The following is a 23,226-nucleotide window of genomic DNA, read 5'->3' on the forward strand; positions in this document are numbered from 1 at the left end:
ACCCCAAGGATTCAATTTTTGTTAAAATCAAACTAAGTTTAATTTTGGACCATTTGGACCTTAATGTAGACCAATTGGAAAACGGGACCAAAAATTAAGAATCTACATACACAGTTAGATACGGCATATCAAATAATCCCAATTATTCAATTTTTGATGAAATCAAACAAAGTTCAATTTTGGACCCTTTGGGCCCCTTATTCCTAAAAACCTGTTGGGACCAAAACTCCCAAAATCAAACCCAACCTTCCTTTTATGGTCATAAACCTTGTGTTCAAATTTCATTGATTTCTATTTACTTATACTAAAGTTATTGTGCGAAAACCAAGAATAATGCTTATTTGGGCCCTTTTTTGGCCCCCAATTCCTAAACTGTTTGAACTAAAACTCCCAAAATCAATTCCAACCTTCCTTTTGTGGTCATAAACCTTGTGTCAAAATTTCATAGATTTTTATTTACTAAACTAAAGTTATAGTGCGAAAACCAAGAAAATGCTTATTTGGGCCCTTTTTGGCCCCTATAAATTCCTAACATTTTGGGACCAAAACTCCCAAAAACAATCCCAACCTTCCTTTAGTGGTTATAAACCTTGTGTTAAAATTTCATAGATTTCTATTCACTTTTACTAAAGTTAGAGTGCGAAAACCAAAGTTTTTGGACGACGACGACGACGCAAGACGCAAGACGACGCAGGACGACGACGACGCCAACGTGATAGCAATATACGACGAAAAATTAAATTTTTGCGGTCGTATAAAAAATGAATGAAAAACAAATATGTTACACATAAACAAACGACTACCACTGAATTACAGGCTCCTGACTTGGGACAGGCACATACATAAATAATGTAGCGGGGTTAAACATGTTAGCGGGGGATCCCAATCCTCCCCCTAACCTTGGACAGTGGTATAACAGTAAAACATAAGAACGAATTATAAAAATCAGTTGAAAAAGGCTTAACACATCAGATGGACAAAAATACAAATGGACGTGGCCGGGTAATTGTATGTCTGCTCAACAGTTTAACCGTTTATCTGTGTATATTTGTTTTTATACAACCACAAAAAATGAAAAATTTTGGTTGTATATTGGTATGACGTTGCCGTTGACATCGTCGTCGTCATCCAAAGATATTTGGTTGTCGCACTATAACTTTAGTATAAGTAAATAGAAATCTATGAAATTTAAACACAAGGTTTATGACCATATGAGAAAGGTTGGGATTGATTTTGGGAGTTTTGGTCCCAACAGTTTAGGAATTAGGGGCCAAAAAGGATCCAAAATTAAACTGTTTGATTTCATCAAAAAATGAATTATTGGGGTTCTTTGATATTCCAAATCTAACAGTGAATTTAGATTGTTAATTTTTGGTCCTGTTTTCAAATTGGTTTACATTAAGGTCCAAAGGATCCAAAATTAAACTTATTTTGATTTAAACAAAAATTTAATTCTTGGGGTTCTTTGATAATACTGAATCTAAAAATATACTAAGATTTTTTATTATGGGCCCAGTTTTCAAGTTGGTCCAAATCGGGGTCCAAAATTAAACTTTGTTTGATTTCAACAAAATTGAATAAATGGGGTTCTTCAATATGCTGAATCTAACCATGTATTTAGATTTTTAATATTTGGGCCCGGTTATCAAATTGGTCCACTTTGACGTCTAATGGGGTCTAAAATTGAACATTATTTGATTGCATCAAAAATTGAATTCTTGGGGTTCTATGATATGCTGAATCTAACCATGTATTTAGATTTTGGATATTGGACCATAATAGGTAAATGTCAAATTAATTTTTTTAAAGTTTTTAAGTTTAAGTTTGTAGACCACACTCATTCTGTTGTGTCAACTATTTAATCAGAATCCAAATTCAGAGCTATATCAAGCTTAAATGTTGTGTCCATACTTTGCCCCAACTGTTCAGGGTTCGACCTCTGCGGTCGTATAAAGCTGCACCCTATGGAGTATCTGGTCATTACATGTGGTTATGAAATAAATTTTATTGCAATTTGAAATATTTGTGTTTGTCTCAGCTGGTAGTAATAGGCCATCTGTATTTTACATGTCTTATTCCCAAGCCTCAAATTGCTAGAGATTACATTCTAGGAGGAAACTTAACATTACTGTTATGTCCACTGTTCTCCCAGAATTGACATAGGGATAACGAACTGGTTCATGTCAGCGTCACAAAATTTCAGTTCCAGTTTTATCAGGAACTACTAGGAGTAGTCTCTTTATATTTGACATAAAGATTTAAATTATCACAATATACAAAATATAACACTTTTCTAGGTAAGAGGCACAATTCTATGAAATTCACAAAACTATTAAATCTTCCTCTTTTCTGGAAATAGATAACATGAATGTACAAGGCTGCGCAGTTTGTACAATTTTGTCTACATTTTCATACTATTTTAGAAAAGAAAATACCCCGATTTCATCTGAAGGAGACTTGCTTAGAATTTTTAGTACTTTTATGATAGTATTTTTGTCTAAATTGCAAGGGGTTGCACTCATGTTGAGTCTCTATCTCTTATATGTTAAACAGTTTTATGAATCATTATCAAATACAACATGTTTTAAAAATTTAAGACTGAACTCAATTGTGGCCACTTTGAATTTAGACAAAAAAGCGTCTAAAAACTAGACTATTATAAAATGATAAAATTGTGAAGAACTCATGATGATATTACCTGATGAGTGTTTATAGTGTAACAGGAGGGTCGGGCGGCTATGCGTCACCAAACCCTACTGACTACTAAAATGTCTGATATTGCCACAACTACAGACCGACAGACTGACGACGGATGCGACAAGTGTACTTTTGTGTTATGTGCAAACAGACTGGTTCTTCCTTGTTGTACTGAGACATATGATATTGGCAATGAGACTCTAATTTCAATCAGTTTTACATACTTTATTATCACAAAATGTGAAACATAACAAGTGTAAAAACAAGTGTAACAGTTTACAGTATAAAAATAGATCTGAATAAATATTCAACAGTAATCTCAAAATGTAGTAGTAAACATAGGTAGTACTGGCAAGGACTACAACACTCACGACCCTAACGGATAATCAACTGCGAGAACACACTGTGGTAGTTAGCGAAAGTTACATATTAAGCTACATTTTATATGTTTCCTAAAGTTTTAAAGTGAAGTTATTAAAATAGAAATTGCTAGAAACTAGTTCAAAAGAATGTAAAGTCTACATTTTAAAGACTTATTTTCTTAGAGATGTCATTTATTGGTCGGATTAATGATAAATCCAAGTTTAATAAACGAAAGGCGGATTAATGATAAATCCAAGTGGTCATATTACCTTTAAACAGTAAAGTATTCGACAAATTACCAATGAGACACATTTACTATAAGAAGGAAAACATAATATTTCTCATATGCGGTCTAAAACCGTATTTCAGTCTCCAAAATATCATCAAATTCTATTCTAAAGATACAAATACCACTTAAATTTCTTACACTAACAACTTATTTAACTAAATTACATGCTTTATTTAGAAATTTATACACAACACACAAAATAATTCATCACCTTGTAAATCCGTCAAAATAAGGGGAAGTAATACTTGGTGTCATTCATAATAATTGAAAATCTACCCCTAACAAATAACCAATGAAAAACTTCGTATATTTAACTGCTAAAGTGAAAGGAAAATGTCAACAAAGAAGCATGGGAATTTTATATCAAAAAGATCTAAAGAATTACTAGCGAGCACAGGTAAAATTAAGCACCAAAATGTATGAAATTAAAAATCAAAATGTGTGCAATAACCACATCTGCCACAATAGTATTGTAAATAAAACAGCCCATTTTAAGTTACTAAAGTAATTTACTTTTGAATAAGTTAAGATTTTAAACATATGGTAAAAATGCTCAGTTTATGGTCAAATAATGCAAAAAAGCGGTTTTCCCGGGTTTACTCCTTTAGTATATTTTATAATTTAAACTAAGTTAAACTTGGTTTATTCAATTAATATAACCAGTAAACATTAGTGCAGTCATTATTTTTCTTATATTTTGACTATTACATACTTTTGAAAAGTTTCTAATGAAACAGATAAAAAAATTTAAAAAATCGGCAAAATGGCCATCACGCCTATCTTTAATTATTATTTTCTCGTAAGAAGGTATCATTTGCCGAGCACCATTTTCTTGCATTTTGTAGATAAATATATAAGCTTCATGAAATATTACATTTTATTGAAAATAAAACATGATCTTACAAAATTCAAGCCTTTAAAAATATACAAATTTTGCTGAATCGGCACTTTTTCAAAACCATGCAATTTCAACCTGTTAGTAGGGGTATTGAGAAATCTCACAACTTTTTGAATCATCATAATTTCTTTTCATTTTAAGTTGTAAGTTAAGATATTTGTTATCATTAAGCTGTATTTTTTCTATAAAACAAAAAAAATCAGGTCAAAACACCATAAAATAGGCCTGAAATGGCCATTTGTCAGTACAGAAATAGACAATTATCTAATGTTCGGCATACACAAATAATGGCTGAATATTTTTTCAAAATATTTTGCACAAATAGTTATTACATATAAGGTATCTAAAATACAAAATATCAGTCTGATTGGAATATTTTGGATTTGGACCATTTTGCATGGTTTTATCACAGACTGGCTCTTAAACAAGATACCCGAAGGATGGTTAAGGTCAAGTTTGGTTTCATTTGGCCTAGTAGTTTCAGAAGAAGATTTTTGTAAAAGTTAACGGACGACGACAGACGACTGACGCAAAGTGATGAGAAAAGCTCACTTGGCCCTGTGGGCCAGGTGAGCTAAAAATGAGGTAAAACCATGCATCTTTTTTTACAATTATCTGATCTTTCATGCCAAACAGGCATTAAGGTTCACGATTGCATTTCTTTTTTTTTTTAAATAGTGTTCAATTATAAATGTATGTCAGTCACGCAGTGCCTAAAATGAATTTTGGTTTGGGGTTTTGAAAATAAACCTCTAAATAAACTCAACGAAATCCTTGATAAACTGAAGAAATTAAAAAATCTCAGTAGTACTAGATTTCTTCTTGGTCTATGATCTTGAACAGAAGAATTGATACCCGGAAATTATTTTTATAAAACTTCGACCGACCTGTGTAACTGCCCCGTTCAAAAAGAAGTAAATAAAATATAAAAATAACGGAGCTGCAAGGAGTGTCATTTCTGCACTAGAGTGTGACAGAACAGAGCGAAATAAAACTGACCTGACCTGTTAATTTCTTGTTGGTTTAAAGCGGAGTTTTTAAACTTTAGGTTGACAGCTCCATATTCTGAGAAGACCAGGAAGTTTAAAAGTCAAAACGAGGCAATGAACAAGTTAGAGGACGACCATTTGATATTCTGGAGGGGGGCAGGAGGATTTTTTTTATCGGTTATTTTTTTTTTTTGTAAACTAAGAGGACAGATTATTCATTTTCTGCACTATTGAAGCAAGATTTTTCATTTTCATTAAAGCAAGGGACTGATTATTCATTTTCACAACTATATTTATGATGTTCGAAAACACACAATTTTAAAATGATTTGTTTATTATAAATAATACATGTATTATGAGTCAAGTCATTATGTACCATTTAATCGGAATTAATCAGCAACCTCTGCAGAAATGAATCTTTTATATTCGCAACTGCATATACATGGATTGTATACATACATAGTATTAAACATGTTCAGTAAAGTTTGGTTGTCACTAGCCTCTTTTAAAAGTATTGGCAGACATATTTCGCCGAGCGGAGCGAGGCAAACATTTTTTTGAAGGGTTTTGGAGCCACTGAAGGACCAAGAAGCTATAGAACAAATGATGCAAAATCATGCTTTCTGGCCAATCTAATTAAAATATTGATTTCTGATTACGTTATAATACATATATCAATCTAATTAAAATATTGATCTCTGACTAAGTTACGTTATTCTACATATATGAGTAAAATTGAGAATGGAAATGGGGAATGTGCCAGAGTAGTTAGTATAACGTAATCAGAGATCAATATTTTAATCAGATTGTCTTTCTGGCCTGCATTGGTGTTCCGAAGACCCTTCAGTCACAATTAGATAATGCAAGTTTTGTTTTAATAATTTTGGTCTCAAAGCAAAATGTATAAATTCAGTGTACGACTTAAGTTTCTAGGGAAAACATCAAAGGACATCAAAAGACCAATGTGCATGATAAAACAAAAATGGAATTCACATAGTAAGTCTGGGGCTGCTAGTTTTTTTTTTAAACTCATGATAAAGTTCATAACAAAATTAATAGATTACAAAAGGAATGCAACACTAACAGAATACAGAAGGGCAATCAATGAACAAAAGACAAATAAATAAGAAACATTGATCCCGAAAAATCAGGGCTACGTCTGAGGGAAAACAGAACTTGTTTATTGCAAGGCACTCGTCGTGAACACAATTTGATATGGAGACAAACGTTTGGTTTTGAAATTTCCTACATGAGGCATTTGCCTCAATGTAGTTACAGCCCTGTTAAAATAAAAATGATGGTAATGTTTCCTGAGACAATATACCTCAAGTTAAATGAAACCAATTTTCAGACATTTCAAGTGTATTTAAATAATGGGGAAAATATGAATTTAATAATATGAAGAATCTTGTGCCTTCTCCTACTTTCGATTAGACCTGCTGAGTTATTTATTTTCAATATATATTGCAAGTCAGGTAATTTATTTTCTAACTACCACAGAACAAACCATTTATTTTTGTAATTATCAAGGCTGAGTTATTTATTTTCAAAATCCTCCTCCCCCCCAGAATATCAAATGGTCGTCCCCTTAGGGCTCTTCTATCAATTATGAAATTGTCTAAAATGCAGGTTGCAGGTTGCGGGTTTAAGTATTAGATATACCACTAGGGCATAAGCATGAGAGGGTTATTCTAATTTAATTTTATGATCAATGTTAAAGGCAGGGTTACCTCCAATGTACTGTACAAATAAACAGGGACAGTCTTTATATATAAACTTTGTTGGAACCCCCCCCCCTTTTTTTAGCCGATCAATGCATTTGAATGGGAGCATATAGTTGGAACCCCCCCCCCCTTTTACTCTGGGTTGGGAAACCCCCCCCCTTTTTTTAAATGGCTGGATCTGCCACTGCTTTAAAGACCTTTCTAGCGCACATACCCCAAAAGGCCATGTGTGCTAAGCTTATACCATCACTTGGCATCTGTCGTCTGTTGTCGTCGTAAACTATTTCAAGACTTTCAAGAATCTTCTAGTCTGAAACTACTAGGTCAAATACCTTGAACTTTGAAGTTCAAACTTTAACTGAATGTTCCTTGGGGTATCTAGTTTATAAAATGTAATTGTATCTGAAGTTTTGATCCATCAACAAACATGGCAGTAAATGTTCAGCTATCATAGATCGGGGTCAGACCTTTAATCCGACAGTCCCATAATCCGACAGACAGATAGTCCGACAGTCCTTTAATCCGACAGCCCGATAGTCCGACACACGGTCACTTGTCTCTGAAAAGTATGCATATATAGACATGGAACGTTTGTAAATTGGTATCTTTTTTCACACAGAAAATTAACAAATCAGTCAGTATGACGTCTTGTACAGGACCGCAACAATCCCATACGAATCGGAAATGAACGGAACCCGGGTCCGTTCACCTTAAAACATGATCGCTCTCAATCAAATTCGCCTCTTTCACTTTCACACCCTACACGTTCTTACCAAAAGTCCGTTTGCATCCTATACGTTTGCTTTTGTTTATTATGATAACAATGATAAACATAATTATAGCAATACTATTACTGTCCAATTAATATACTAACCAAAACTCGATCTTTTTTTTTAATTTCATAATAAATTGACATTCTAAAAACATTTGTTTGTGTTGATGGTTTGGTTAGAGACTTGCAATGACTATATATTTTTTTCATTGTTTCAAAATAAAGAGGCATTTTGGCAACGGTTTTGTGTTGAATAAATCTAAATCATGTTTTGGTTAGTGAATTTATATTGCTTTAAAAAAAAATCATTGTTTCTTAATAAAGTGCCTTCCTTATTTCGTGCTGTCATTTTTAAACTTCAGCACTGCAGTCATAGGTCTTAACCGCTATCTACTTTGTCTGCGTACTGTCTTCATGTCATTGTCCATCTTCATTCCAATCTTTTTCACATAATTGGTGCCATGTCGTGATGATTCTATGACTAGGGATGCTCAAGTCCTTATAATAATTTACATATAAGTGTTATCCTTTATCAGCAAAGAGTTCAGGTTTTGGCAATCAGTAAACCAAAAAAATACTAGATAGTACAGCGGTTTATATTGCCATACAAGCTAGAGCAATGAAAAGGTATTATAAATAGACGCAATTTAAGTTAAGATTTCACTCTAAATCATTAACTATGACACCGTTCTGAAAGTGGATCTTATGATAATAACTCATGAATAAATCACCGGAATTTGGCCGGTACACGTTAAATTCACGTAAATTTTTAAAATAAGATTATTAAAATATATTCTAAAATTTAATTAAATCATGAAAAATTCCTTCATAATTTTGTAAAGTTCACGTGAAAATAACATGAAAAATACCTTCATATTTTTGTAAAGTTCACGTGAAAAAAACATGTAAATTTGTACGTGTGGTTCATTTAGATTACTGAGTTTTTTACTCCACCCTTTAAGACAAAGGTGGTATCATTGCTTCATCCATGCAGAAATAGAGTATACTTTTAAAAAATTGATTCAGTTAACAGTTGCTCGGTTTTTGATGGTCGTTTAACGTTCAGTGGCAAATAGTTCATGCATGTTCGGGACGATACATTACAATTTTGAAAACAGTTGTTTATAAAAGACACATTTGATAAACCAGTCAAAAAAGGTTTCACACTCTGTCAGTTGTGAACTGACTTATGAGGGAAAGTAATGATCCTGAAAAAATACAAATTCTAAAAAGTGAAACAACAAACTCAAAGAAAATTCAAAACTAATATTCTTGACTTGCTAAAATATATAAAATATAAAAGTTCCAGCTTGAAACTCCACATGTTGGAGATGTAAGGCGGAGTCTGTAATATTCGTGCCTTTTATATTTTATTAAAATGCCCAATCCAGCAACCTGTCATGCACAAAAAATAAAGAAATTCCAGACGATATGCGCACCTTAAATATGAGTAGTAACACCAGGTACATAATTTAAACCTGAAGCAAAAAGACAACGAAGTGCGGGATTGACGATCGAACGGACATGGGTGAAACTATATGATGATACGTGCTCTATTAGGATTTTGGTGACAAAACATAGTTTTGAATACTAGTATGCAGTTTATATAACGGAAAGGTAATTTGGAGATCTAAAATGAAGTAGCAATGTAAGCAAGCTAATATGTCAGTCATTTTGTCTTTGGTGGAAAGTTGATTAATTGGCAATTTTACCGCACCTCCTTATTTCATTATGGTTTGAATTTACTCCAGAAGAACAAAGACTTAAACAAATATGTACTAAGAGACTGAAATGTTACTGTGATAATTATACTCCACATACTTATCAAAACTCTCCAATCTAGGGCCCAACGTTTACTAAAACTACAAATTAGAAATAAAAAGATTCTCGTCCAATAAGCATTAGTCACAATTTGCTTGATGTCTTTGGTTTTGATGTCGTTAAATGTCCAGATGTTGCTTTCTTATTAATTGCATATCCCATATCTCCATTTATCATTCTAACAGCCAACTGTTTAACATATAACATACTATTCCATATATTTGTTCTTTGTATTTGTACGTTTACAATTAAAGTCTCATGTTACCCCACTTCCATAATGAGCAAGCGGTAACGTAAATACTTCTTTGTCCGTAAATGTTCGTAAACTTGGTTAACCCGAATAATTCAATCGTTATATTCCGCTGATCTACGAAGGCTACATTAACGCCTGAACGTCTTCCTCGATCAAAAAGTCAACCGGAAAATTCATTTAAATTGATTTAAATTGGCAGCTAAAGAAGGAAGAGTTCCGGATGTTAATTGATGTTAAATGATGTAAACTGATGTTAATTGATGTTAATTAATTATTATCGGATTTGTGTTAATTGAACACACGTGTTTGGTAAGACAATTACAAGACAGTTGCGCAGACTCATTATCCTGATCGCCGCTGATTGGCTGCCGCTTTCTCTCACAGAGAGTAGGCGACGCGCAAGGCCGTAGCTAGGCATCTTATTTTAGTGAGGCAAAATAATTGAGCCGAGCGAAGCGATGCGAAATTTTTTTTTGAGGGTATGAAATGAATGGTGCAAAATCCTGCATTCTAGGCATTTTTAGAGAGTTTGATAATGTTTTGAATTTGGACACTTTTTATATAAATTTTTCATATTTTAAGACTTTTACTTACACCAAATTTTTAAAAACTTTATTTAAATTCATATGTAAGATAATCATCAAAATATCACTGATTTGAGTCTGCTGACAGAACATAGAACAAACATCGATTCAGTAGAGTTTGCCAAATTTTTCTATGGCTGGTTCAGTCAAATCGTTTCAGAATCATAATTTGGTCTGCTGATATCCTTATCGCGATGAACATGGAGCATGGCAAGACCGCACAATCTTTCGCCACTCTTCATGCTCTAAACTTTTCCAAGTTGTCAGTCGTTTCAGGGCAGTCAATGTTTTTAAAGGTAGCACATTATCATCAACACAATGATCAATGTCTTCTTCCAATTCCTTCTCCATCAGCAATTCGGTAGCAGCATCGGTAGTAACAGTTTTGTTTGCAAAAGAGAATTAAGCGTTCATGTAAGCACCATCATACAGTCGCAGTTACAAAATATTAAAGTCGCTTTTATACTGACAAAGAGTAGACAAACTAGGGATAGAATGAGATAAGATACATGTATATGATTCTATCTATAGAGTAAGTATATATGATATGGGTGCAGGGGAATTGGAATGGAGTTTTTGACGTTTACATGTAGTTTCAAATTATTTCTGGAAATAGTTGGTGATATTTTAGTTCCAGAATCTATAAATTTAGGGGTTAGGGGTTGGGGTGTCCGATTCCGAAACCCCGAATATAAAGAAATGAAATTCCGTAGTCCCGAATAAGTAAAGACAAAATCCTGTGTTAAAGGTAGATACCATTCCTCAATAATATCAAACTTTTGGAATGTGGGATATTCTTTCAATTTTTTAGGTTAAAGAAACATGGATAAAAACTAATCCATGCATTCATGTTTCATATTATCTATATTCTATTTATCTGTAAAGAGAAATATTAAAGTTCGTGAAATGAATACACAGACAGGACTCCCCCTTGCGATGCCCAGTACTTGATTTGTCAAAAGTTGGTGAAACGGAGAAATGAATACGCAGACATGACTGTCTCCTTCCGAAGACCAGTACTTGATTTGTCAGTCTACTTATCGTTTTTGGATTGTTCTAATGAAGTTATATGCAATACTCAGACTATGTTCACAAAAAACTAGTTTACTAGAGTTATTCCTTCTTTAAATTTACCTTCAGTGTCGCTTTTCCTTTTTCTGCAAGAGCCTGTTTTAACTATAAAGATCCATGGTGATTATCGTTACTAGGTTAATGTAATCGAGAAACATCACCCGTTGAGATGCTGAGTTATATCCAGGAAAAATAGTTTAAAAGGAATGATGACAAGTTATAGAAATTAAGATTGAGACAGAACAACAAATGACTATTATATTTATATATATGTATAAAAAAAATAATCAGTGTCGAAATTTTAGTGAGGCAACTTGCCTCAAGGGTAGCTACGGCCTTGGACACGGCCAATGATCATAAGGAGTTCAAGCCCTCGTGTGGGAGAAAATCGGACACGGAAAGGGCTTGAATTATTCGAGTTAAAACTTGGTCGATTTCTTTGAAAAAAATAGAGTCAATGATCTAAATTTTAACAACTAACGTTTCAAGTGACGGTTGTAAATTGTAGGGTTAATTGCTGGTTGCTTAACGTCCAATGGCAAAACTTTTATGCATGTTCAGGACGAGAACAAGTTAACAATAAATAATACATCCCGCACAGCCAAATGGACGTCCCACTTTGGAAGTATTTTACTGCCGGTATGAATAAGACCAAGTGACCATATTTCTATCTCTAGTCACCCTTGGGGTGTAAACTGTAGGATATAAACAAAATATAAAAATTATGTACATTGTCAAAAATATAAAACGTATTTGTACTCACAACGAAACAAGTGGAAAACTCGGCGAGTCTCGCTTTTCATCGTGTTTCTAAAGCTAGTACAAATACATTTTATATTACAATGTACATATATATGTATAGTATATTTATCCACACAAAGAAATGCATACAGTTCTTTTTTACATGTATATAGATCTACATGAAAGTTGCATACTTGTTCTAAAATCTCCTTTTAAGACTGTGAAACTGATCGGGCTTTTCCCGACGCCTAGTATGTGAGCAATATGCCTCTCAGGGCCTAAAAAGGCAACCATGTTAATTCTCTTCCAGTCGTTTTGTCTCCGAACTTGTACATGTACATTATTTCCAACTCTATTCACACAGAAAAAAAAAAACACACTACCACCGAATACCCATGCAAGCGTAAATAATAATATAAATATAAAATCTAAATGATTTTAAGATCTAGCTATTTCAGTCTCTTTCTGCCGTTTGAATAATAATTAGTCAGTCGTATGCTTGTAAATTCCGAGAGAAAAAATTGTAACGAAACCAGTCCGATTAGAGCCAGTCCCGACTATCAACTTGCCTATATAGACGCAAGTGGATACTTTGGGCTGGCTTTAATCAGACTGTAACGGGACCTGATTTTTTTTTTTTTTTTAATTTTGCCGAATCAAGTTTCCATGTATTTCTCAGCCTATGTTAACTTTGTCAGGCTTTATTCCAATGTTGCTGTCTATCCCGTGTATTATTGGTCTATAGGATTACAAATCTAGCACTTTGTTTTTAAAATGTTTCCGAAACTATATCGGATTTACTCTGTAGAAACCAATGAATTTCAGAGACTGTTTATACTGGAACACAGAGAAAGTTATTCGGCAAAATTACCAAGTTAAACCATTTCTTTACATTCCATACTAACAAAATATTTTCTGTATGAGTGGCAAAGTCTGCTTGTATTGTGCTTTTTCGCCCAATTCTATCCGATTTCTCATCCAAATACATTTCCTTTTTTCCATTTTGATCGAGCGGTGTTTTAAACGACAATTTTAACACGAATTAATAGATGTACATTACACATCATACTAAAGTAACTTAGATTTCTATTTTCAAAACAAAATTTTGATGGTATATAGCGTGCATCATGAATAAGTATTTATTGCAAAAATAAACCAAGAATAAGATAAAGTGATAAAACTCAGTCTATTAGGGACGACATCAAAAGATCAATGTAAAATAAAAAAAACTTAATTCAAATAGTTTGGGGTGATGGGGGGTTGAACTGCTGCAAGTTGTGGTTATCCGACATTGATTTTCCCAAATTAAGTTAAGAAGGGGGTTGGGGGGGGGGGGGGGGGGGTCAGAGAAAAAACTATGTGAATTAAGTTTTTTTTATCCTTCATTGAACTTTTGATGTCGTCCCTTATGCATAAGAACATATATAGATGAATCGTGCAGATGCTTAAATATTAAAGAATCAGAATTATTTAAAAGTAAAGTAATACACTTTTAAAGATTAACAATGAGTAGTAGAATTACCGGAAAACGATAAAGCAAATAAGTTAACCGTTATATATTGCATCAAAACTCTCGGCATTCTGCATCTAGAACAGATTACCGTTTAAAATGTCACATAGTAACCAAAAATATTTTTTTAATTATTTAATCACTTTGCGATTGCAAAACCTGCTGCATGACTTGTCTGTGTGAACGTTATTCGATAACGTCAGGAACAGTACCTCGTGGCGTAACGTCATTCGGTATCGTGTTACCTTAAGGAGTTACATTGTATCACCCTTAAAACGTTTTTTTTTTTACATTTTTTTGCAAGTCTAATAACTTTTTCAAAAATCTTCTTTTCTGAAATTACTTGGTCAAATTCTTCGAAACTTTAATGAGGGGGGGTCAGGGGGCTCCTGATCCCGAAATCCCGAGGTCCCGAATTTAAAGAAATTTAAATCCCGACATCCCGAAATTCTAAAAAAGAATTCCCGGATCCCGAAAGGATCAATCCCGTAAAAACACCCGATCCCGACGTCCCGAAAAAAGATCCTGCCTCTCCCCCCTCTTTAATAGAATATTCCTTAGGGTATCTAGTTTATAGATTGTATTCGGGGATTTGATCCATTCTAAAACATGGCGGCAGTTTCTAAACTGAATAGGACATTGGGGTCAATCTATATAGCATATAAAAAAAATCATTAATAAAAAGAGGGGACAGGGGGTTTTAACTGTTGTGCTGTTTTAGGGCAATTAAATTCTTTATTATCTGTTATTCTGAAGATATATTTGCTGTAAGCTGTTATTGTCTTATTCCTTGTTAACTGTTATAGGACTATTATTTTGTTATCTGTTATTGTGAAAATGTATTTGCTATTGAAAATTGGAATGTTAGCATTTTGACGGCCAATCTTCGGTAGAAAATGAAAATCATTGAACATTTGGGTCTTACCACTGGTAATATATATGGTGGTCCCTTATTCGAAGGATTCAAATAACATCACATAAACATATTAAAATCAGTTGTGTCCAGCACCATTCCTGTATATCTTGCAATAATTTCCATTTTCTTTGAACTTGTATTTAGAGTTACCTATATCTAGAATTGGTTAACGTAATGTATAATAAAAAAAAATACGTTTACTTAATGTAATACTTTTTTTTCGGCTTTTATTTTTGTACTTTTAAAAAACTCACACGTTGTTCTATTCAAAATAGTGTTAGATTCTTAGAAAATAATTACAGAGCTGAGTCTTGGTTCCATATTGTTTAAAACTTGTTTCGGTTAAGGTGGTATGGATCTATAGACCTATCTTCAACATGTATATAGATATAGGAAGATGTGGTGCGAGTGCCAATGAGACAACTCTCCATACAAATAACAATTTAAAAAGTAAACCATTATAGGTTAAAGTACGGCCTTCAACACTGAGCCTTGGCTCACACCGAACAACAAGCTATAAAGGTCCCCAAAATTACTAGTGTAAAACCATTGGTTTCCTATTAGTAAGATTCAGAGTTGTACTCATTTGATTTTTACACAAATGTATAATGTTCCCTGTACGTTTATATTAAATTTGAACAATTCTTAATGAAATGTTTGTTATCTGTGTTTATCCCCTTTCAATTATGTTTTCTGTTTAAGCCAAATCAATTATGTGCTGCCGTTTGCTGTTATTGGGTTACCCGCGTCCTCCTTTATAAAGACTATATCTTGATCTTAATTTCTTCTTATGCTATAAATGGGGGAACTTTCAATTCCCTAACTAACACTTTCATCATCCTTCCATTTTAGCTTACCTGACCCGAATGGCCAAGTTAGCTGTTCTCATCACTTTGCGTCCGTCGTCTGTCGTCGTCGTTAACTTTTACAAAAATATTCTCCTCTGAAACTACCGGACTAAATTAAACCAAACTTGGCCACAATCATCATTGGGGTATCTAGTTTAAAAAAATGTGTCCGAAGACCAAGCAAACCAACCAAGATGGCCGCCATGGCTAAAAATAGAACATAGGGTAAAATATAGATTTTGGCTTATATCTCTGAAAGCATTTAGAGCAAATCTGACATGAGTAAAATTGTTTATCAAGTCAAGATCTATCTGCCCTGAAATTTTCAGACCAATCAGGCAACTTTTTTTTGGGCTGCTGCCCCTTAATTGTGAATTTTAAGAAATTTTTGCAGCTTTTGGTTATTATCTTGAATATTATTATAGATAGAGATAAACTGTAAATAGCAATAATGTAAAGCAAAGTAGGAGCTACAAATAAGTCAACTTCACCAAAGTGGTCAATTGACACTTAAGGAGTTATTGCCCTTCATAGTAAAATTTTAACAATTTTCATAAATTTTGTAAATTTTTGTAAATTTTTACAAAATATTTTCCATTGTCACTTCTGGGCCAATTTCATTAAAGATGGAGATAATTGTAAGCAGCAAGAATGTTTAATAAATTAAGATCTACAAACACATTACCATCACCAAAACACAATTTTGTCATGAATCCATCTGTGTCCTTTGGTTAATATGCACAGACCAAGGTGAGCGACACACTCTCTTTAGAGCCTCTAGTTTTACTTCCCTTCTATCCCGGTTCCCACCCCCTCTGAAGTGTCAGTTGTCGCTATTTTTTTTCGGCGCTTTCTGTCTCCAATTACATAGGGGGTCGTAGGGGTCTAATCCCGAAATTCCGAGTGTATTTTTTTATCTTATCCTGATTTCACGGACATTATTTGACAATATCCCGAAATCCCGATAAAAAACATGTATACATGCTTTTTGGACAAATTTCATTCATCAATATATAATAAACTTAATAGTTTCTTGTCGCTTCTTGGCGCTTCTTGTCGCTAAAATTCCTCTTGTCGCTAATTAGTTAGACAGTGCAGACGGGAAAAAAATTTCACATCTCCTTATTTTTATAAAAGTGTTATGTGCAGTTCATATAACAAGAAAGATGTGGTATGATTGCCAATGAGACAACTCTCCACAAGTGACCAAAATGACACAGAAATTAACAACTATAGGTCACCGTACGGCCTTAAACAATGAACAAAGCCCATACCGCAAAGTCAGCTATAAAAGGCCCCGAAATAACAATGTAAAACAATTCAAACGAGAACACTATAACAGCCTAATTTATGTACAAAAAATTCAAAAAAAAATAAAAAAAATTATGTAACACATAAACAAACGACAATCACTGAATTACAGGCTCCTGGCTTGGGACAGACACTGGCACAGACAGACAGAATATTAATGTGGCCGAGTTAAACATGTTAGCGGGATCCATCGGCATGAATTGGTCTCATTGGTAGCACTCTTCCTTTTGCAAGAATTAAATTGCGCCAAAAGCGGACGACTGGTAAAGTGGTCGGATGTTACTTTTGATCTAAAAACTTATACATGTAATTGAAATGTCTAAATATAATGACGATTTGCTTATGCGTGCTTTTCTTAATGTGTATTACATTATAAAAAAGTAATTGAACTTCAATTTAATAAAAAAAAAAACCTTGAAGAAAAACATTAACTTGAAGCGGGACAGACAAACGAACGGACGCACATACTGAAAAAACATAAAGTACCCAGGGGAGGCATAAAAAGACATATTTTTAGAGACTTCTTATAAAAATGTTCAGTACTATATATACCATGGTTTTTACGAGTTAACATATTTAAACAAACGAATCCGAAGGATGAGTTTATTTAAATATGTTAATGAGTAAGACACATGGTATATAAAATTTGTAATATAAATAAAATGATTGACAGCTTCAACACCTTCAACTAATATTGGAAATTGATCACGTTACAGTTTTATTCAATGAAATGGAAGCTCGCGCAAGTCACTTTTGCGCTTCGTGTATGATCGTCTGTATATTTCATGTAATAGAACCCCTGAATTTAACAGTCTCCGGGACAAGTTTGCAATTCCGCTGAGTGCAAAAGTTGTCACCTTAATTTTTGGAGTTAAGTCAAAATGAAGTTGATAACTTGGTTAGTATTGGTTCCCTGATATTTGTCCTAAAAATTTTTGGCTCTAGCACCACTGTTGAAAAAGTTATGCCCCTTTTTTCAACAATTTCCTCAGAGGAAAAGTAGTTTTCCTCAAGGGAAATCAAATTTCCCTAAAGGAAAAAGATTTTTCCTCAAGGGAAATTGTTTTTTCCTCGAGGGAAAAAGATTTCCCTTAGGGAATTTGCTGCATAAATATTTCCTTTGAGGAAATTCTATTTCCTTAGAGGAATTTCTTTTTCCTTTGAGGAAATTCTTTTTCCTTTGAGGAAATTTGCGGCTTCAAATTTTCCTTTGAGGAAATTCTATTTCCTTTGAGGAAATTTGCGGCTTCAAATTTTCCTTTGAGGAAATTCTATTTCCTTAGAGGAAATTTGCGGCTTCAAATTTTCCCTTGAGGAAATACTTTTTCCTGTGAGGAAATTGTTGACAAACACTTTTCCTTAAGGGAAAATTCAAGACAACAAATTTCCTCTAAGGAAATCATTGTTCTTCAAATTTCCTCGAAGGAAATTTCTGAACATCAAATTTCCCTTAAGGAAATGTTTTCCCTTATTTTTAAATTGTTAAACATTTCTTCACTATACCATGTATACAAACAGTATGAATATAATTTTTACAAGACTGAATAATTGATACAAATGATATTTAAAACTTTAATAAATGTTTGACTCAACATTTTAATGACATTGAAAATTAATACAGTCTGACTGTTAAGGTCTAGGTATTCAATGTTCATACTTTTTATATAACTTTAACTTTGATTTATAAAAAAAAAATTGTAGCAAAGGATTCTGTTTTCTTTGTAATTGTATCAACACACTACATTAATAAGTAACCAATTTGAATGTCATACCATTTGTAGTGTTCTAGAGAATTTGTTTATATTTGCAGATTAAATAATAAAATAAACACTTTTCCTGTTATTTTAAATTAAAATTTTCTTCTGTTTCAGCTTGTGTACAGTTATTCAATCCACTAGTAAGAATTCAGTGAATACATTATTCCACTCAATAACCATTTTCCTTCAATTCTAAGAGAAACATTTTTGCAAATTGTTCTTCAATGATCTTCTTCTGTATATATTTGATATGAGGGAGCAATGTAACTGAGTGGATAAAACTGGTGTTCCTTTTTTCAACAACAAAATAGTACTTTTTCTGCATTTCTCCTTTATTTCGACTAATATATAAATTATGTTGTTGCTTTTATACAATAGTGTTTTTGTGTACTATGATAGAACTCCATTTTGTTTAAGGCCATTATCATGTGATTATGATGAAATTTCCTATTTCTTTTTTTGCAGGAAAGCACACATTCCAGTTCAATTTCCTCTTCAGTATTGACCTATTGATCATGAAAACAAAGATGTCTGATCACCTATAAATACACAAAATAAACAAATAAAATGTTATAAATGAAGAGAGAAACAGCAATAAAAGTTTATTCTGTCATGTTTATTAACATTTTAAATATATTTCCTTTCTTACTTGTGAATGCTTTTGTCTATAGTTCTTATATTAGTTGATTTTGTGCATTTGTCAATCTTTCAAGTTGACGCAGTTTGTTCTTTTTACATATATATGTTAAACTGTTAAACCACTGTCTTAAATTAGGGAAGGGTTGAGTGCTTATAAACCTGTTTTTTATTACATGCATTAGTTTTTATGGATTTTTAACTTAGGCTGTCAGTTACTGTGAGTACTTAAAACTTTGTGTCTTTTCAATTTAGGGAAATGTATAAATTTCTTGCTAACTGTAAACCAACTTATTTTCGCGAGCGATTTATTTTCACAAGCAATTTATTTTCGCATTAAGAAATATAATGTGCATATAACTCGTCGCAAATGTTTTTCATATGTATCTTCCCTTATTAAAATACATTAAGCAAACTTAAAAATTGCGAAAAATAAATAGCTTCGATGTAGACTAGAAAGTATAAAACACAAAAATAAAGTATTTGCAAAAAATTAATTGGTTTACAGTAGTCCAGTCTGTGTTTGCAGGAAATTTACATCATTAGTTGTCTGGTGGAGAGTTGTCTTATTGGCAATCATGCCACATCTTATTTTTATATAATCCTATTGTGCCTGTCCAAAGTTCAGAGCCTGTAGATTTTGTCAGTTTTTTTTACTCAGACACTTAAATTTAGTGGTTGTTGTTGTTGTTTCATACCGGTCATATTTATATTTTGTAATTTATTTTATTATAAACTAGGCAATTAGTTTTACAGTTTGGATTGTTCCAATTTTTCATCTGAGGGTCTTTTATAGCTGCCTACTTTGACTATAGGGTATGGATTTTCTCATTATTGAAGGTTGTCACAGGCCAATATTGCTTTCTCAAAACCATGATCAATAGTTTTCATATCTAATATACCACATCTTTTAACTTTTATAGTAATCATGAAAATCATCTTTCAAGTTCAATAACTTTAAAAAAATAAAAGTGGCGCCCTTACCATTTACGTTTAGTTGGCTTCTGCAAATTTTAAATTGTCTATCATTTCTGCTGTTTATAATTTCTCTGTATCTTCTATAGTTCTTGTCCTATACATAAAAGAGTAAAAGTTATTATTGAATGACATCTTGCATCAATATTTTTTTGCTGTTTAATGTACATGATGTATATTAATGTGTGTTTAATAAAAATCTGTACCATGTGTGCTTGATAAGCTTGTTGCCCTTTTTGCTGGTCTTTATGCTTTAAATGAATTTTAATAATCAACTAGAAAAACTATGAGCACTGCGCAAATAAGACCCCCCCCCTCAAAAAAAAAAAGGACATGCACACACAGTGGTATTCATTGACATAAAACATGAAGATAATTTGGCTCCATTTAGAGATATCTTGTGACTACAATTTTAAGGCTGTGATTTTTTAACAAATATTAATTTATTCAAAGTTTTAAAGGAACATAACTGAAGAACGTAAAAGATTTACTACCAAAATTTGAAATTGATCTGATTTTGTGGTAAAAAGTATTGATTTAAAGTTTAATAAAATTTGGTTGAGGTAAACTTAAGTTAGAGGACGTAAACGAAAAATTTATTATTTTTCCATTTTTAAAGAATATAACTCTAGAATAGTAAAAGAGACACTACCAAAATTCAAACTTAATCTGTATTTTGTAGTGATAGGCATTGTTTATAAGTTTCATAACATTAATGGTTGAGACAAACTAAAGTTTAGAGAACAGGAAACCAAAAATTCAACATTTTTTCCCCATTTGTAAAGGGGCATAACTCTAGTACAGTAATATTGATATCACCAAAATTCAAACTTGATCCGAGTATTGTGATAACAAGCTTTTGTAAAAGTTTAATTAAATTTGGTTTAGGCAAACTAAAGTACTGTAAGAGAACAAAAAACAACTTTGGGACAGACGGACAGATGATCAAGTGTTAAACTAAAACTGAATGCCCCCTCCACTTTGGGTTATGAAAATGAAAAGGGAGTTTATGTCAAGATATAAAAACAATTCACCAAAGTTTCATAAAAATTTGTGAAAGCATTCTTGAGACTATCCAAATCCCAATAGTACAATAACATAAATCAGAATTTTTTTAAATTGAAAGGCAAATCATCATGATTATGTTATACAAAAATAATTCACCAAGTTTCATGAAAATTGCTCAAAGCATTATTAAGAGTATACTGGGAAAATCCCCCCTTTTATGAATAAAATTCCTAACTTTAAATTGCCAAATTTAAAATCTTTAAAAATTAAAAAGGAGCTTAATTATATCAATAGATAATTCACCAAAGTATTATGAAAATTTTATGATTAATGTATTCTAATTCCAAGACTATCTAAGACGTGGTTTGTTTGAATTAAAAAAGTTGGAATAAAGTACCTGCTAGAATTCAGGAGAATTAAGCAAATCAGGCTATCTTCTAGAAAAGGAATGTTCTTTTTCTTATTTAGCTATTTGTTTTCTCTGTCCTTAATATCTACTGAACTGTGCCAATTTTTTCACATATTTTTTTTGTCTTTTCTCTCTTGTTATTTAACATAACAAAAAAAAACAAAGAGAAACTGACAATGCCAAGGCAAAACACAAGATGCAGAAAAGAAAAACAAAATTAAACACTAAGCAAAACCAACATCACCAAAAAAGTAGTGTTGAATTCATGTGCTCAGTCAGTCAGTTAGAGTTGGCAGATCCTGACCCACTATATTTATGCTTAAAAACCTAAATATCATAGAGTACTAGACATATTTTGATTAAAATGTTGTCATAAATAGCATACTTGAGAACCACATGTGTTAATTGTGTGAGTATAATCATGATGATAATCATGTACAAGATTTGACTTCTAAAAACCTATATATTAAAATTTTCTGAAGATCTTGCACGCATTTATTAATATGACCAATTTTAAGAAATGCACAAAGATGTGAGATGATTTATATAATTGCAATTTCAGGAATTTACAGAAAAGGCTTTTAACCCCACTGCATTTTGCACTTTTCTACATGTCAGGAGCCAGAAGTTATGGCCATTGTGACCTTTGTATGATTTTTATTTTAGTTTCTTACTTTATATTGAGGAGCATGACGTCCATTATCATTATCACTCAACTAGTATACATTTTTGTTTAATGGCAAGCTTTCAATGGCAAGCTAAAGCTAGCTCACAGACACGGATCCAGGGGGTATGACGGTTGGAACCCTCTTTTATTTTTGACGATCAATGCATTTGAATTGGGAATGTAGTTCGAACCTTAGACTTCTTGTTGATTTCGTTTCACATTTCGACTTTGTCGGGGGAAAGCGTCCCAGTAATAAAATAGCCTTGCAAGACGTCATAATTATTTGGACTAGGTTTTCACCACCATCAACATAATTTTTTTGCTAAAGATTGTCGCACTGTGGAAGAAGCGAGTTTGGCGCGTTAACAAAAATATAATATGTCTGTGCTGACAGGTTAGCATGTGTGCATACCAATATTTAAATTTTCTAAGCCTTCTTTCTGCATATTTTGTCCATTTCTTGGTAAAATACTGTCAGACCTCGAGTGTTGTTGTTTTACAAAAACGACCAAGTAATGTAGGGGAGAGAAACTAACTTAAAAGACCAAACTAATTAAGCCACAACTTATTCACGGATCCCGCTTAGTGAGGCCCCTCATGGGGGGGTCCTAGTAATCACATAATCACCATTTTTTTGCCAATATAATCACATAATCATTAAAAATTTGCTTATCTTTAGTAATCAAATAATCATAAACTAAAAATACAGTCCTAGGTAATCAAATAATCATGAAATATTTGGCTTAATAATCAAATAATCATTAAAAAAAAACGGCCAAGTAATCACATAATCAAAAACCCCAGGAGGGCCCTCCTTAGTTACTTTTTTTTTTTAGATTCCCGCATCCCGCTTACACTATGAAAGTAAGCAATTCTGATAGTTTTGTATTGTAATTTCCCGTGTCCCGCAAAACTTCCTTTCCCGTTTTCACGGCACAATAATTTGACTTTCATGTGTCCACTTATCCGCCTGGACAATCCCGCGTC

General features: G+C 32.8%; 1 protein-coding gene and 1 long non-coding RNA gene across 2 annotated transcripts in view; both read right to left on the reverse strand.

The window, feature by feature from the left end:
- LOC139482710 (uncharacterized) overlaps window positions 1-23,226 on the reverse strand; it is a 384,200-nt gene that overhangs the window by 289,600 nt on the left and 71,374 nt on the right. The gene's annotated exons all lie outside the window — the stretch shown is intronic.
- On the reverse strand, window positions 18,552-22,762 carry LOC139529662 (uncharacterized). The gene is made up of 3 exons (XR_011665861.1): window positions 22,652-22,762; window positions 20,165-20,252; window positions 18,552-19,083 (listed from the first exon to the last, which is right to left on the reverse strand). It is a non-coding gene; the product is annotated as an uncharacterized lncRNA (long non-coding RNA).

This window comes from Mytilus edulis, chromosome 7 (genome assembly GCF_963676685.1).
Source record: "Mytilus edulis chromosome 7, xbMytEdul2.2, whole genome shotgun sequence".
In the NCBI taxonomy this organism is placed as follows: domain Eukaryota; kingdom Metazoa; phylum Mollusca; class Bivalvia; order Mytilida; family Mytilidae; genus Mytilus; species Mytilus edulis.